Source organism: Plectrocnemia conspersa, unplaced genomic scaffold (genome assembly GCF_051122295.1).
Source record: "Plectrocnemia conspersa isolate PC_06_02 unplaced genomic scaffold, ASM5112229v1 ptg000008l, whole genome shotgun sequence".
Classification (NCBI taxonomy): domain Eukaryota; kingdom Metazoa; phylum Arthropoda; class Insecta; order Trichoptera; family Polycentropodidae; genus Plectrocnemia; species Plectrocnemia conspersa.
In genome coordinates, this window is record NW_028277172.1 from 3559132 (window position 1) to 3578704 (window position 19573).

A 19573-nucleotide genomic window follows, 5' to 3' on the forward strand; every position below is an offset into this window, starting at 1 on the left:
AATGAGTTTCAATCTCACATTTCTATTTTTTACGGTTTGATGGACATTTAATCAAAAACTACTGAATTCATAATATTTTTTAGTATAAGTATATTATAAAACAACTATTTTAAATTAAGTTCATTTTTTTAAATTTAATAAAAACAAGCGAATTCATATTTTTGTTTTTATATTATATTTATATATATTATATTTTTTTAAATTGTTTTAATTTTTTTAATAGCTTTCATTTTGAAATGTATAAAGTTTATAAAGTAAAAAAAAATATGAGTTCCAATCATATAAAAAAATCATATATTTTTTACTTTAGTTTATAAAGTAAAAAAATATGAGTTCCAATCATACACTCAATAGCATCATTTTCGAATCTATATTTTTTTATTATTTTTTTTATTAAAAAACTACTGTCGTAGTTTTTTAATAAAAAAATAATGAATACCATTAATTAACTACCATACTGAAAGTCTGAGAATCAGTGACATCTACATATATTAACAATTATAAATTAGTATGTGTAATATAATTTATAACTAATAGATGCCACTGCAGCTAGGTCCGGTATTTTTTATAAATAAAAATTCGAGTTCCGCTGCCGGGGCTCGAACCCGCAACCTCAAAGTTACTAGTCTGAGACGTAGGGACTACGCTATTACGTCTTTATTATATTTATTTTTTTAGTTTGATAAATATGTGATTTAAATCTATTAAAGTTATATTATCTTTTGATATAAATGTTATTTAACCATTTTTTGAATGACGTTACGAATATTTATTATTTTTATTTTGATAAGCAGTCATTATAAAACATAGATAACGAATCAAGTTGGCTAAAAAAAAATAGCCAAGGTAATTTTTTAATAATATTTTATTTGAGAGATACGTTCTGAATAAATACTGGTTATATGTATAATATATATAAAAGGCTAATGATGTATGTAGTTATATGGACTACTATTTTAACAACAAAAAAATAGAAATAGAATAAAATATATATGGTAGCAACTATATTTTTAAGTATATTATATTTACCCTAATACAGTAATATAGGCTACTTTTAATTGCGCCATACGGAGTTAAATATTATTTTTATATGTATATTAAAATATATGTATACGCTACTATTGAATGCACTATTTAGTTGTTTTTTTAATATTCATTAGAATTAAATAAAAATAAGCATTAAAAATATATATATATATAATTAAACTTTTTGCGCATTTGAGTCGCATCTAAAAAATGTTTCCAATAAGAGATGAAATTTAATGTTTTAAAAATATATTTATAGGCTACTTTTAAGTGTGCCATTTTCGGAATATATGTTATATAAAAAAATATGCAGGAAATAATAATTATAAAATAATTTTATGTGACTTAATTATTTTAATTATTCGTCTCTATTTATAAGCATTTATTCACCCGAAAAAAATAAAATAAGAGTTATTCTACAGATTTTGTGCATTTGAGTCGCTACATTTAGATTTTTTAGACGTCTCCGTTGGTATATAAAAAAAGATCCCATGTGAAGACCACGTGGAGTGGAGAACCTTGGCAGGAGGGCTCGTAACTCTCACGCGTGGGGTTAACCCTGATCTTTCTCTCCATTTTCATAATAAAATATTCATAAAATAATATAAAATCTAGCCAGACCCAGATAATCTTGATGAGCGGAAGCGTTTCGGACGTGACCGGTCAGGAACGCTATAACAACGTTGTATGAGATCGGCCGTTGAACTGGTAAAATTCGATGAGTGACACACGAAACTATTGGGATTGGACCTTTAATCCGGTCATTATTTACCTATCGGTGCGTCAGCCTTAAGAAAATGACCGTCGTATTAGCCGTAATGTCGAAAACGACCGGCACGAAGACGACACGGTCGTAATTACCCCATTATGTCTGGTCTTTAGTCTGAAACGGTTCAAATCGAAGGCTCGGTTCAAATTGAAGAATGAGAATTTTGTAAATATGGCAGAAAAGCATGACTTTAATCTAATGTCGCATTTAATACATATGTTTAAATTGAACTTGTACTAGTAATCAAATTAGTAAATAAATCTTAACTACTCTCACTCTTTAAGAAAGCATGGTTTGAATATAAATAAATAAACAACATATTATCTTATACAATTTAATAAGTACATATTGTACTTAATCGATTAAAGTGGCATTCTTTATTTCTAATGCGATAAAGAAACGTAAAGATAACTATAAGAACTGACACTTTAAAGCTACTTTGAAATTAGAAGTTATGTTATTGATGGTTCAGCATTTCTATTTGTCTGTATCATTAAGTATTAAACTTAATCGAAAAAATGTATATTTGGACTTAATAACGCATTGGGAAAACCTGTCAAGCCATGATAGTCAGATTTATAATAAAAAATAAAATAAATAGAAGTATTCGGACAAAAGCAAATTTTACGGATTTAAGCTTCAATGCTATTCGTTGCAAATTTACCTCTTATGTATACATATTAGTGATAATTGAACCACGGAAACGTAAACAGTCATTAAAATAATAGTACGTGAATACTTTTCGACTTGAACAAATACTATTTTATTTGATTTCTCTATAATGTGTGTTAATTACAAACAAAAATGATCCGGTATCAATTTAGTATCACAGCCACAAACGATTAGTGCGTTTTCGCAACTTTGCGGAACCAATTAAAATGTGTTTATCGAAGGGCCATAGTTTAATTGCAAACTGGTTTGTATGAATTTTTAACAAAGAGATAACAACGCAACACGACCGATTTGTTTGAGGTCTAACTTCTACAATGGATTTCAGAGAACAAATCAATCTATATTTTTAAAGTTATCATAATATATTTTGCATATTTGTAAATCATTTCAATGGCATCGAATATTAATTACCTAACTCCAAAACTGTCAACTTTATTTTCTAATGTTCATTTCATTGCAGTCATTAAGAATTAATTTTTATTTAATTGCTATTTTAAAGATATAAGATGAAGCAAACACGCATTATTTAATATTTAATCGAATAAGATCTCACGTTTCCACATTTAGATTAAACCGTCGGAACATTTGATCGCGGTCATTGCGACCCATGAACCTGAACGATGCATATGAAGTTATTAATAAATATCTTCCAAAGCTGCTTTCAGCGAAAATGATTTTATCAATTATTTTTTTATTTACTTGATATTTTAAAGATGTAAGATTTTAATAATTATATCATATAAGAATCTGAATATACATTAGCAATGCTAAAATAAGATCTCACGTGTCTACGATTTATACTAACAGCAGGCTCGCAATTGCGACCCATGAACCTGAACGATGCATACAAGCGAAAATGGATTTGTCAGTAATTTTTTATTATTTTTGACTACCTAATATTTTAGGGATGTGAGATTTTCATAGTTCATATTATATTATACATGCATCTTAATATTAAAAAATTACATTGTTGCATAATTTTATGTTATATTTTTAAGACAACATCAGTTCCAATACTGACAGATTGCACTGTTGCTTTCAACGTGTTTAGATATTGTTTGCGGTTATTGCGACCCATGAACCTTGTCGATTTTTTTTACAAACATATATATTCTTTATGAGCTGAATTATTTTAAAATTTTGGTTAAAGTATCTGTGATAAAAATATTTGTTTTTAAATTATAAGTAACAACAATAACTTTGACCTCTTCATAACAACATAGATCACCTTTTTACATATTCGCATCATGATTTTCGTCTGGTGTTATTTTTTTGCTTTCTATATATTTAAACAAATGAGAATATATGCATCTGAACAATATAAGAAAAAGTGTATTATTATCTAATAATTAAAATTCCAATCGATCGTTTCAGATATTTTTTTTCTACCTATTCCTAATCTTACGGAATTTAATATTGTGATTTTATAAACATGGTATCAAAAAGAAAAGGATATCTTATAGATAATATGATATATTAACCTTTATAATAACCATAAGCCAATACACCGGCCTTTCAATCAGATTTATAAGTATCTGACTATTGACCTGAAATACTTGGATTTAAATCCTATATGAATCTTAGTGACTATTATATAATTATAATTCTGATCGATCATCACATATTATATTAACCCAGATTCTCCTAATTTCACGGATAAATTATTAAAATATGAGTATTGAAAAATGTCTAATAATGAGAATATCTTAAATGTATTAAAATAAAATTGAAAAAAAAATATATATAGTGACTTTTATGTTAGGTTATAACATAACAAGCTTCTCAATATGTATACACTTTCATAAACATATCAATCTATCATACTTATAATACTTTAAGTAACTTTTGGTGTATACATATATATTTATAAATTTACATTAATTCATATAAAACATAAATTTCTAATATAAAAATATTTGTTTGATTTTTTTCTTTTATATTTTCCGTGTTATAATTTTATAAGCCTTCAATTTGAAAATAAAAATAAAATTTATATAATATTAATAGTGTTGAAAAACATATATTAACAATATATAAACATGACAGACATGTACATTAGTTCATATATAACATTATTATATAATTATAATTCTGATTGAACATCACATATTTTCCTAATCTCACGGATGAATATCGGGATGATTAAAAAAATCAAACTGGGTATCGAAAATTCTGTAATATTGATAAATTTCAGCTCATTCAGAAAATACTATATGTATTAAAATTAAATTAAAAATAATTTATAATGAGTTTTGTGTTAGGTTATTATATGGTAAGGATACATAACAAGCTCCTCAATCTGTATGTTTAAGTATTTTATAAACACATAAATCTTTTATAGACAATGCAAACTTACTTAATTTTTTATATATTATTTTTATAATACAACTTGTGTTTTTTGGTGTTTTTTGGTGTTTAAATATATATAAATTAATAAGTATGCATTAGTTCATATAAAACATTATTGTACAATTATAATTCTGATCGAACATCCCAGATTAGGAGATGTATAATATATATATACATATGTATATAACCTAGATTTTCCTAATCTCACGGATGAACATGGGGATGATTAATTAAATTCGAGCTAAGGATTGAAAATTTCAGCTTGTATAGAACATCTTATATGTATTAAAATACAATTTAAAAAATATTTTCACTTTCATAAGTAACTTTTAGTTCATATAATACATGAATTCCTAATATAAAATTATTTTTTATCTTTTCTGTGTTAATATACTATATATTTAAAATATGTATGAAGGAAAATAATAATAAAAATACTCCATTCATTAAGTTTTGAAAAACATCTAAGGGTTAATATAAATATTGTGATTTTTATTAATTAATTTTAATCTATAATACACAATACAAACATACTTTTTTTTATTAATAATTAATTTTATAATACAACTTTTGATGTTTATATGTATTCTTAGGCGTATATTAATTTATATAAAACATTAATATATAATTATAATACTGATCGAGCATCACAGATTAGGTTAAGCTAGATTTTCCTAATCTCACGGATGAACATGGGGATGATTAATTAAAATCGAGCTAAGTATTGAAAATTCTATAATAATGAGCAATTTCAGTTTACATAGAATATCTTATATGTATTAAAATTAAATTAAAAAAATACACATTAGTTTATTAATTAAAAATTACGCGCTTTCATAAATACATACATTATACTTATACTGCTTTAAGTAACTTTTGGTTTATATATATGCATATATATTTATAAAATCAGATTAATTCATATAAGACATGCATTTCTAATATTTGTTTGATTTTTTCTCTTCTATTTTTTATTATTTTATAAACCTATTTTTTTTTGTCTATCGAGTGGTATTGACTTGAAAGACCTAAGTTCGAATCCTCAATGGATCTTAGTGTTTTAATAATTTTAGTTTATGATCGGTTAACACAGATTAAGTTAACCTAGATTTTCCTAATCTCACGGATGAATATCGGGATGATTAGTTAAAATCAAACTAGGTATCGAAAATTCTTTAATAATGAGCAATTTTAGCTCATAGAGAATATCTTATTAAATTACAAAAATATAATGAGTTTTTGTGTTAACATTCTCGTTATTTTTTAAGTTAGGTTATAACATAACAAGCTCCTTAAAAATTACGCACTTTCATAAACACATCTTTTGGTTTATATATATGCATATATATTTATAAGTTTAGAATAGTTTATATAAAACATGAATTAATAATATAAAAATATTTTCAATAATATTTTTTTTTAAAAGTGTAGTAAGCAAATTCCGCCGGAATATGGTCATTGCGACCGATGAACCATTTCAAAACACTGGAGAGTAACAACATTATTAATATTATTAGCTTTGAAGTGATCATAATTCAATCAATTAGCTGGTATAACTGTTACCTCTGACAGGTGGTTATTTTTAGATGGTTTGCGGTGTTTACTTGCTATTTTGGGGATGTTAGATTTTCGCTGTGATGCGAAATCCGAAGCACAGCGTGTCTAGTTTTTCTCGCTGGAACACGCTCATGCGTTGCATTATCGGTTAAGATATATGGTTCGAAAGAAAAAAAGCAGCTTCTCGTTACGTAATGCGCATAACGGGTTTGCGGAAAGCGAAGAGCGTGCACTGGCGGTACACACACAATATATTCGTTATCGTCGCGGGTCACGGTGACCGAGTGAAGGTCGACTCTCGATTTCGAAAGATCCGATCTTGCGCTCGCTGGTCGCACGTGCGACGCAAAATCGCCACCTGTTGCGTCCGATAGGATTCCGGCGACGCAGCGTCCAATTATGTAATAACGTGAAAATCCCGAAGATCGTGACACAAACACACACACGAACAGTAACACACACTTTGGTCGAAGCGGTCAGACTCACCGAGAGATGTTAACATCCTAGGCCGGACGCGGGTCGGGAGTGCGTCGGAGCGTCGCGCGGCGGTCGTACCTACGTCGTCGGTGTCGTCGTGGTGCGTGGTACGCGGCGCGCGTTGTCGCGGTTGTCGCGCGTGTGACCGTGCGTGCACGAGGCGCGTGGTGCGGCGTCGGCGTCGGGCCTTGGAGTGCGCTCCGGGCCTGGCCGCGACCGGAGAGGGGCCGGGGGAGCGGGGCCCGGGGGCGCGGCCTCCGCCTCATTGGCTCGTCGCCGCGTGACGTCAGCGCGCCCGAGAGTGGGGGTCGGCCGCGTCAGCTGCTGCCGCCGGGAGAATTTCGCCGGCGCCGACGACGCCGGAGAGCTTTTCCGCTACGAGGGAAATCTGTCGGGTGCCGGCCGGCCGCGAGCGAGCTACGCGGGAGATTTTCGCGACGCAAAAATCAATGTTCGCGATTCAAGGTCGACGAGCGGAGCGGAGCGCGGCGGGCGCTTCCCGGTTCATTTTTTTCAATATAGGATTTTTACTTCCTTAATAGAGAAATGTTTATATTTCAAATAATAGAATGCACCCACCAACTGCAAGTACCTAGATGAGAACAAATCAACCTGATAGTTGTACTTAATGGGGAGTTGCCAAATACTTGTGGGCATATTAGATGGCAACAAAGCGAACCAGAGCCTCATGACAAAAAATGACAAATTTAACCCTTATGTTGCAATATATTTTCTGAAATCATATTTCATAATATTTAGTCGTGTTTAGTGTTACCAAGCAATAAAATCGTGCCATCGCGGTGAAAACGCTCGATTATCAAGCGTTTGTATTAGGACTTTTTATAACAATATTACGATTGAGAATCGAATAAAGCACATCTAAACCGAATTTTAACCAATAGGAGAGCGCAAAAAACAATTATCCCTTCTCAGAAGGCAAAAATCCACGTCAAAAGCAATAAAATCGTGCCGTCGCCGTCGCAGAAAAAGAAAAAATATGCAAAAAATATTTTATATAAAAATATACTTTATTAATAACATTGAAGAAGTCTTTAAAATAATGAACTACCATAATATTTTTCCAGTAAAAATGTAGTAGCCGAAATGGATGCAATATTTTGAAACCAACAAATTCAAAATCTTTTAAATATTTTTTGCTCACAATTAAGTCAACATCAACGGAAAGTGAGCGCGTATTCTTAACGGCAGGAATATTCACTACGAAAATTAAAAATAGACTGATTTGTCCCTGAATGTCACAGAAAAAATTATAACATAACTTTACATTCGCTGTTTTATATAAATAATTTAAATTGGATTTAATGTAGTTGTCACAAAAACTAAAGAAATATTAACATATATACATAACAAAAATACATTTGTACTTAAATATAAACTGAAATATTATTTTTGTGGCATTAAGGAATTTATTTTTTAAAGCCTGTTAGCCAGATTTAAAAAATAATTTAACATATTTGAATAAAATTTTAAGAACCACTATCCAATGCCTTTTTAAAAATGCGATTTATCTCATTTTATTATAATTTAGTTCATACATATTTTAGTACTACATAGATATTTTATATTATAAAAAAATTAAAACAAAATACTAAGAGCTTATCCACTTTTTCCTAATATAATTATTTAGATAAATACAACTTTATAAATTAAGGTAATTTTCAAAATCTGTACATTAAAATAAGCAAAAAACTAATATTTATTTTTTTAATATCATATTTTAAATTGAAAGCACTGTATTAATATTATTACGACCTAAATATGAAAAGTTATATAATTTCCGAAAACGCTTTAAGCGTTTTATAACATACGTAAAAGTGAAAAAATACATTCAATGAAATAATATACATAATGTATACTGAAATTTCAATAATTGTAGAAATAGAAATATTTTATGTTCGATACAAATATTAAAATAAATCAGTGTATCCCGTGATTGAAATGACTTATCAACGTTATCAGAGTTGCGAAATATGATAAATGACATGTTGTATTTTATTTATTTAACTAACAATCGCATTGATCTGAAAAACTATGAAATATTAATTTTACTGTACAAAGATTAAATATAATGTTTTATGTAGAAAGTTTTAAGGTACCATTCACTGTATTACAATACATTTAATCCTCATATGTGGCAATGACCCGTTCTTTGTATATCAACATGGCAGTGTCCCAAGTCAAAGGTCTTTCCCGAGACTTTGTTTTTGCCAAACATCCAAAATGATCATTCGCCGACTTTAAGGGCTATCTTATGGTCCTTTGTCATTCACAAGATAACATTTTCACTCTAAGGCTTTCTTTTTGGGTTCATAAATTAACCTCATTAAATGGTTTAAGTTCAAAAATATATACTATTGTATCGTGGAAAGACAAACTTCTAATAAGATATAATTTGAGAAGATTCAAGTATCAGATTTGCGAAGGCTTTAAATCAATCTTAAGTTGGTACAAGCTTGAAAACTTTCGTTTTTCGCAAAGATAATTGAAGGGAGGCTCACAAAGGTCGATCATTTGTCAGTAATGAAATGTCACCCTAAATTGGAAAGTTTCCACGTAACACCTGTCTCAAGTAGAAGAAAATTATTACTACGACAAGCCTTCATAAAATTTAATACGTTATAAATATAGAGCTTTAAAAATAATCGCAAGCGTAAAATAATATAATGACAGATTTATCTAGTAACATTGTATTGATTATTAATAGTAATTACATACATATATGTACTGCTTCTTTCCCCTCGAATTATTAATTACAATAATACGTGGCAATCTCATCTCGAAAAAGTACAATTAATCTTGTCATATGCACTTGATAAGATAACGACCCGACAACGTCTGCTTATAATCTTATCTGTTGCTGACAAGCAGTGTACATTTAGATAATAAAAAAAATAAACTACGAAACGTTTGTTGATATTTCGCTACCCAAAATTTGCTATCATAACAATTGTTGATATGTTGCACATTTTTTTTAATACTTGTTATATAATCATCATTAAAATATCATAAAAAATTAATCAAAATTATAAGAGTGTAAATGTATTACTTATTTGTTTAATTATTTATGGTTACCCTACCGCACGAATATTACTGCAAATATAATATATTATTAACATATCAAAACGTATTCTGAGAAGGGTGCTTGATAGGTTTAAATGAATATACAAATATGTTATTTTTGCATAAAAACAATACCTCGTTTAATAATTCTAAGAAACATATATACAAAAATAAATTACTTATAATTTATATATAAAAATCAGTTTAATACCACTATTTTGCACATTTTTGTCAAAGATTTATCGTCGATATTATTGATAAGTCTTGCTCAAAAAAATGTTTGACTATGATAAAATACGATTCTTATTAAAATATTATTTTACTTAAAGCCAAATTTTGGCACAATTATAGATTTTAAAAGTAGAAAAAAAATTATAAACAGTTTTTCACTCTTTTTTTGTTGTTGTAGTGATGTTTATACTATGCTTACATAAATTAAAATTCTTAACATTATTTGCTACAAAAATAAAATCTGTTTTATCAATTTTGGAATGATCTCAAATCTGCTTATTCTTTAATTTAATGTGTAGCGATAAATTTATATTACTATCGGTATGTTAAATTCGACTGTAGTAAAAAAAATAATAATACTTTTCAAATCAGTGCTTAATTCTACATTAGATCAGATTACTTGATTTTAGTTAAAACTAACTAGGAGCATCACTAAAATAGCAATACCAATTAAAAACACATACATTAGTAATATATTACAAATATTTATCTATCAAATTTAATAAATGTATAACATTTTACAATTTTTTAACTTTGATGTACTGTAGCGACCGTTCACTAAACAAGATAGCAACGTTTCTCAGAACCACTTTTCAAAAAATATAAAAAATATAGAGCGCATTGGCTTATAAATTAAAATTTTGATTAGTCACGCGTTTCAAAGCGCTTCTAAGAAATCCCTTCCCTCTACAAATCGCCAGGAATAGCATTATTTTGAACTATCGGATCGTCAACCAGGGCTTAGAAGACAGCACGCTTACTGTTTTCTTGGTCTAACCTCAGAGCTTGTTCATTATAGACACCAAGTTTTCGACTTTGGCCGATCGAGCCTTATGTCGCGTCGTCGAGGGTCTACGCCTCCGGATAATATGCTCCGTAGCCTATTTTATTAGTATTAAATTAGTTTTTTTTATACATACATATTATTTTAGTGTCATTTTAATAATAAACTAAGCTGTACTACGCATATAGCATATTTCATTAATGGTTTTTGGTGGAGCAATTGCTATGAATAATGCATTTATTGTAACTTATTATTGCAGAAGTGTACTTTTTCATATAAATATTATTCGAACTTAAATATGTTGTACAATTTTATTAAATTAAAATTATTGTGATACACTTCACTGATTAAAAATTAATGTTTTTTTCTTAGCACTAGAATAGTAAATTATCATTGAATCAATACTTAAAAAGAAACTAGGTAAAAGTAAATAGACCTGGCAGTTTGCCAGAAATAAGAAACAGTATACATAAAGTACCAATAGCAACATTTTCTGAGATCCATTACATGAGATACTTGAATTTAAATCACATATTAACATTTGGATTTTTACCATAAAAGTTTTGAGCTATTTATGATTTAATGCTATTAAGTTCTGCCTTGTTTTTATAACATTTTTTTGGATTTTTAAATAGTTCTTTTACAAATCCATTGATACGCAGTTTAAAGTAATTATTTTAATGTAATGGCAGTATTTTCTTAACTTAAGAAAGATTTTTTACTCTCAAGTTTTCCCTTCGAGATTTATGTATTATATGTATATCCGAAAAACTATAGAATTTTCTTTGTGAATCGTTCTTAAATATTCATGTATTTTCTCTCATATAACATATAAAAAAGAAGCTATTTTCAAAGTCTTTTATTACATACTTTTATTTATTGATTTTTTAATAATAATCTGTTCAATATTTTGTAAGATAAAATGATTAAAATGTTGACACCGACATTTTTATCATTTTATCTTACTTCTCGACTTTTTCATTATGTGCTCATTTCAGCATTTTTTGTTGTTTAATTGTAAATGGATAAAGATTTCCACATCTACTTATAAAAATTGCCACGATCTTCCGTTATTTAGTTTAATTTTTCAACGCTTTGTTCAATTGCTAATATTCTTAACTGTGCTTTGTTTGTCATTAAGTTCATTGCCATGATTGCAGTATTTTTTAGTTAAAATATACTCCTTTAAAATTAAATTGTAAGATTTAAGCAGACATCTTAGGAATAAAATTTTATGGAACAGAATTGATTGCTTTTTCTAAAATCACAACTGGAAGTTATATGATACATTACTTAAGAAATTTTCCATTCCGTTCTTAATTTTTTTATTATTTCACAGTAAGTAAACTGAAACAAAAAAAAAAACCGGACTTAAGTTAATTTACTGTGAAAATATTAGGAAACAATATACTTTGTGTTATTTTCTGTATCATATGTTTTGCTTATTTTGATTAATCTAGCTTTGAAGTGAATTATTTTTGCCATATTGGCGAATTAAAAATGACTGGACTTTTTATTAGTAGCAATTTTAGATACAGCTTTGTAGTTTCTGATTAAGCTTTTAAATAAAAAGCGATTGATAGCGATTGATGCTTTAGGGGTTAAGCATCACATCATAAAAACATTAAAATAAAATAAAGCTGGTTAATCTTTTCTTTGTCGATTTTTACAGCCCTTCAAGAATGTTTTACAATAAAGAGTTCATGAAGCGATTCGCAGTGTTGCTTGGTGGCTATTTTAAGATATTCCTCAGTACACCGAAGCTTTCGACTTTTGTTTATGCGTCGTTGCGCGTCGATCCGCAGCGGAAAAGAGTTAACATCCGAAACGCGATAATAGGTTCAACATCTTGGCAGCGCACCGTGTTTTGGTAAACTGAAAGCTTGGCCGAGTTCCAAGCTTCCTGATGCGACGGTCTCCTAATATTTCAACTGGGTAGTCGAGCAGATTTGTGGAAGCTCGGGGTCAAACTACCCGCAAAGAAAATTGGCAAATGTCGAATGTGGGTCGACCTTGAATCCCAGAGCGAACGGGTTAAAAAGTGTGCTAGTTTCGAGGCAAAAAATCTGCAGTCGTCTCTACGACCAACAGGAGACGGTTAAATGAACCCTAAAGCGAAAAAAATATTCGAGAGGAAGTCGGGGACAGACTCAAATCGCAGGGTGCGTTGACCTAAACGAGGAGAGAAAAAAAAGGAACAACTGTTGACATCCGTCGACGATTTGTAGTGAAATGTGTGGATTTTTTTCAGAGGAGAGGGAGGATAAAAAATTGGCGTCTCAAAAGCATTGGATCTGGCGAAAGAGAGATTCTGCAATTTATATAAATAGCTTTATCGCGTGTAGGTTTATTTCGTTTGTAATCGACCGTAGTTTTGTGAATGTATTTATTTTAAAGTGGGTGCCTTATTGGATATATTTTTATTTATATAAGGACTAAAAAATAAAATATTTATTTTCCTAGTTTACATAATTTATTATTTTGTAAGGCACTCAAAAACTCCTCTCTGACTTGAGCTATTTACATCCTCATCAAGCTTACAAAACAAAAATGTGAAATTAAATAGGAATGGCACACTTTGTGTGGCATATATGCACAAAAATAAAAGTAGTACAAAATAATATTATCTATTAAAAATATATTTTATTTGTATTTGAAAGATATTTATTCGATCATAATGAGTTCCTTGAAAATATTTAAAATCACTAAAGACGCCTCAGAATAATATTGTTGCATTTTATATTATTAGACAGTTAAAAATAATTAGTACAAGGTTCCTATTACTATGAAATTAATAACAATATGCAATTTAAAGAGGACCACAAATTCCACCAGCATATAGAAAACATATGCAATAAAGCCTTTAAAAATTTTGGAGGAGGCACTGTGTGACTTGTATAATCACCTAATGCTTAATACTCTAGAACTGACTTACTTTTATTAGAAATGTCCAAGAAAGTTGCTCAGTTAAATCATTTATGTATAAATAGGGGTTAAATCATTTATGTATAAATTAAATAATAAAGATCCCAAAATAGAACCCTGTGGAATTCCACTCGTGTACCATTTATTACAACTACTTGTTGTCTATTATTTAAAAACTATTCTATACTATTCCAATATGTTTTGATTTCTCTAATAATATGTTAAGGTCTACTGTGTTAAAAGATTTTTTAAGTCTATAAATAAAGCTGAAGTTTTATCTTTATCGTTTAATTTTGATCGTATTTCATTAATTAAATTAAAAGCTGAATATTTTGTATTGGATTTTTTCTAAATCCGTATTGTAAATGTGATAAAAATAATAAATTTCCCACAAAATTCCTATACGGTATACTGCGATATGAATTGCTTGAGTCGCGTCGTCAAGTATATTAAGTAAAAATTTATAAAATTTAAAATTCTAGAAGCACATAGTTTTTATGTGTCAATGCGGTTCCTAGTATTGTTTTAAGTATGGCATGCTAACTAACTTTAAACCCATTTGTTGTATAGTATTGAATTGTTATCATTCAGGTACTTGCAGTTGGCGTACACATAGTGATCAAGCCATTATTATTTATCGTTTCTGTACAACAATTAAATTTAACATATTTTTTTATGTGCTGTTATGCATTTAAATTAATAAATTAAAAATGTTTTTCTAAAAAAAGTGATTGACGATATGGGTATTTTGGCTTATATATCATTTAAAATTAGAAAAATTCTAATCTCCCTTTCAGTTATCGATCGTATATCCAATATCAATGATTCATGTAGGAAACAGAATATTTACTGTTGTCTAACAAATATCATATAGAACGTATTTGTGTAATGGTTTTTAAAAAATCGAAAATTATAATGCTGTAATTTTATGAAATATATAATCTGTTTGGCGAAAATATTTAAGCATTTTTTAAAATGCTCTGAAACTGTTAATGGATACCGTTTAATTATTAATGCTGAATAGAAAAACAAATTAAGTCAAAAGGATGCAAATAAATAAATTATTATAACAAGCTTTTAGCAAATTCGAATTTCGTCGAAGCGATTATGGGTGGTCCCGACAGTCAACTTAATATGTGATATTTAACATGCGATGCGTTTATGATTGATTAATTTATAGTCATATCACAAAATATATTAATTTAATAATTGTTAAGAATAAATAAATTAAATAGGATTAAATGTTTGCTATTTAATTTGGTCATTCTTATTCATTGTTATATATAGTCAAAACTAATGACGATAAATACATTAAAATCTCAGTATAGCGAAGCACACGGGACCGATGAAAAAAATTCGTTATATTGAATGTAAGGAAGATGATATATTTTTATTTTATTTTTAATTAACATATTACTACAGCATCAAAATAGCCTCTTACAAGATTGACAGATTGTTTTTTGTCTATTTTTAAGGATACCGTAATGAACACAATAAAATTTGTTAAAAAAAGTTTGAGGGTCGACGAAACGCTTTGAATGTCGTTTATGAACACATCCGACACACGCCAAGTCAAGAACGAACTGAATTCGGAGAAATATTGTAACGACATTATTGAATTCGGATTAAAATATTTCGTTACACTGAGATTAGTCTTCGTTACAATGAAAGTTTTTCAAGAACAAATTGAAGATTCGCTATAAAGAGATTTTACTGTATACTCTATTTGCATCAACACAGTCAGTTCCTTTACACTCTTGCATTTTTTACCCTTATCACGCATTATCAATAAACTTAAATATAAAAATATATTAATAATTTTAATTTATATAAATTTGTTTCAAATATAAGTATATCGAACTTCAATAAAATTTACAATCTCTTTCTCAATTATGAGTAATGATGAAACATATAGCTTTCAAACTGACTGTGTAAACGCAAATAGAGTATATATATATATATATATATATATATATATATATATATATATATATATATATATATATATATATATATATATATATATATATATATATATATATATATATATATATATATATATATATATATATATATTCATATTAAAATTTAAAGATAGAGAAGTATGAGGTACTCATTTTTTCAATGTTTAATATATTATTATGAGCAATTAAAAATAGTTTAAATTAAATAAATGATTATTTGGTTGTGTTGTAACCTAACTTAATAATTATACTCATAGATTGTATGGCTTAAAAATATATTGTAGTAAATTTAATTCAAAGTTTTTTCAAACTTCTATACCTTTAACGTTATGAAAAGCAGATTTTTAAAATTAAAAACAAACAATTGCTTCTCAAAATACTGCATACTAATTTAAAAAAATTGGTAAGATAATAATGAAAATATTATTTTAGTATTGTATATAATCCATATTTTTTATTTTGTGGATAAATCTATCATAGTCAACATAGTAGCCTAATTTAATTTGACTATGTATTTAAAATTTTGGAATGGTTTTGTTTATTTCTGCTGATAACTTATGTATTTTTTTTTATTGGAACATATTTTTAATTAATTTAAAAGACTTGCAAAAAACACAGGAACTGTATTTATGTGATAAACCATTTAAAAACATCTCGTTTATCAATTTAAAATTATTTAAAAAATATTGCTTATAGTTACTCGCATTATTAAAGTAGTTTAATAAGTATTCATTAATAATAGATATGTACATAGATATAATGCCTTAAATAGAGATATTTTAAAGGTACATAGTTATAAGAAAATAAGTACGACTAAGAGAATAAATATATTATTTATTCGTATTTTAATATTTTAGGCATCATTCCAGCATTTGTGATGTAAATGCATTTATGTCCCAATTAGACAAAAAAATATTATTTCCTAGGGAAAAAAATATTGAAAAACACTTGAAATATAATTTTAAAAAAGTGGAAATAGACTTACATGTTACAGTTTCAATCATAGTTAAATCGTGCCCCCAAAGAAAAATTTGCTTACCTGCAAAATAAAATAAAAATAAGTTAGCTTATGTTATATTAAAATATTAACTAAAAAAAAAACACAAAAATACAACCTATCTAACATCTAATAAACGCTACTCACTTTCGTCGATGCATGGCCCAGAGCCAAGCAAAGCTCCACAAGTGGCAAAGGGCCCTACAGTTTGTGGTGCAACATAAGTATATTTACGTAAAATCCTCGAAGTATATTATAAAAGAGCCACGTGGCGACGGTGTTGCCAGATGTGCGAATCGATCGATGCAACACCATCCGTTTTCGCACATGCCTTATTGCTATAATACGGAAACACGAGCGCATATTTGTTTTTTCCTTCTTGAAATAAAACAAACGGAACGGCTTAACTTTAAAGCTGTGGTTCGCAGATGTATCAATTTGAAATCGATTTGCATGCGGCTTAAAAATAGTTTGTTAAACAAAAGGAAATCAAACAGAGTATGTATATAATATTTATACGCAGAGCGTTTATTAATTTTTGCGCAAAAAGTAAAAAATCATGGATCGTAAATGTGTTATTTTTTTGTACCACACTTTCTATGCGTCGTGTATATTCGGTGGAAATTCGCGAAACATGTCGAGCACGTGTCAAAAGATCAACGAAATGATAAAAAATGTCGGTTACAAAGCTTCATTATTGCTTGCCAAGCTTTGTGCTCTGCTGCGACAGTATTTATTTTTTGTACCATCATAACTTCAAAGTATAAAAAAATGGGTACTTGTGTATCGACAGAGGCGAATTTGAACGTTGAATTAATTCGTTATTTAATAACGTGTGCTTAAAATACATTCATGTGTACAAATATGTACAGATTTAAAATTTATTTTTTACGTAACATTTGAGCAAATATCAACGAATGTAAGTAAGTGTTATTAAATAATAATAAACCGTATTTTCAGATACGTGCGACTAATACATTAGTAAAAATATATGTATCATTTTATTCATATTAATAAAATTCGTGTTTAATGAATGCTAAAATTTAAATGAAAACAGCAATCGTATTTTTAATATATAAAAAAGTTTGAATAAGAATATTTTTTTGCTTAAAAGATTGATGGAAAATACAATAAGTAAAAGTATTGAAAAACTATGAGGTTTGTAAAAAAAATGAAATCAAACTCCCTTAGGTTGTAATTCTACGTATAAATCATTATTATATTTATGGTAAAGAAATATTTTATAGTCTTGAAATAATTGTATTAAAATATAAAATAATATATATTTAAATAAATTTCTACGTTTATACTAAGATCGAAATAACATGTATTTCCTGCTTTATTATTATATAAAAACAAGCAATTTAAAATTCACATTATCTAATAAGATTCATATAAATCATCTATACTATAAAACAGAAAATACATGTGTGTCACAAGAATGCCTTCCAAACAGTGAATAGTAGCGACGTGACATTTGCACATGTCCTTCTAGGTCAAATGTGCTATTTTCAAGTTGAAAGTGAAACTAAACAGCCGCGTGCTGACGAGCTGTGAAACCGCTGAAGAAACTGAACAGATGTGTGCTTACAATCAATTACAAGCTACTGCAACACGTAAATAAAATTTGTACAAAAATGAGGCAGGTCCATTATGGTAAAAAAAAATTAGAAATTAACTTAAAATTTTCTGTTTTTTATCAATTCACAACCATATCTATAAATAACAGCGTAAATATTTTACTACTAATTTATTTTGTCCAATGATAATAATTGTTTTTTGATTTTGAAAATGAGACAAGTCTACTCAAAATAAAATAATTTTAATAAAAATTAAAAAGCGTTCCATAGTTACGAGAAAACAAAATTTTGATTCTTACAGATTAATGGTTTTACACAGAATATGCTAAGAGAATAATGCGACCGAGAAATTACCTGGGAACGCAAAGGACTAGGACTTTTAAATATTACTTAGATACCAAAGAAGCAAAAATTTAAGTATTTTAGTTTTTGATATAGGAAAAGTGGATCGTGCTTTCAACACAACAAAATTTTCGTAGAATGAAAAGCTCATCCCGGAAAACCGATGAGAAAGAAGTAAAACGCGTGAAGGAACACATTGAGAGTTCCTCAATCATATATATTAATAATATTTCTGAAACGCTTAAACTATTAATAAATATAAATAATTTAGTTCAATAATAAGTTTTGAATTAAACAAAACAAAAAAAAATAAGATTACGAGAGCTAAGCGCAAATTTGTGAGCACGTAGCGCAAAACAGTCGCTGAAAATATTAAATTTTTAAGATTCTTTAAAAAGTTTCTGATTATTTTTTTTCAAAACTTTGACAATTTACGTAAATATCTATTAAGCAACCAAATATATTTAAAAATTATTATAGAATATAAAAAAATCCATAAACTAAGAAACTGTGTAATTATATTAATTAATTAACTAATAATCATTTACTAAAATATACGAAATACCTGATTAATATTTGATAAATATTTCTGATTTCCTAAAATATATAAAGTTTACTAAAAAAATAAGTTGTGAGTTTGTGTATACATGTATTAGGCTTTTTTATGTATTAATGTTTTTTCAACTTTTGTTTTTTTAATGATATTTTTCTTAAATGTACGAAAAACGATGCCAACCGGTTGCTTGATTCTTATTTTATTATATATATTAAGACTTGTAAATTTTATTCTATATTTATATTTTAAAAATGAAATATTGT

At 28.0% G+C, this 19573-nt stretch overlaps 1 protein-coding gene across 47 annotated transcripts in view; it reads right to left on the reverse strand.

Moving 5' to 3' along the window:
* The window catches only part of Mef2 (myocyte enhancer factor 2), a 268497-nt gene that overhangs the window by 66989 nt on the left and 181935 nt on the right, over positions 1-19573 (reverse strand). For 4 of the 47 annotated variants that reach the window (XM_088190486.1, XM_088190457.1, XM_088190441.1 and 1 more), the window contains exon 1: positions 6860-7047. The exons of the other annotated variants lie outside the window; for them this stretch is intronic. The gene's annotated coding sequence lies outside the window, so the exon portion shown is untranslated. Of the gene's footprint in view, positions 1-6859; positions 7048-19573 lie in introns of those variants that run through there. 47 annotated transcript variants of the gene reach the window in all.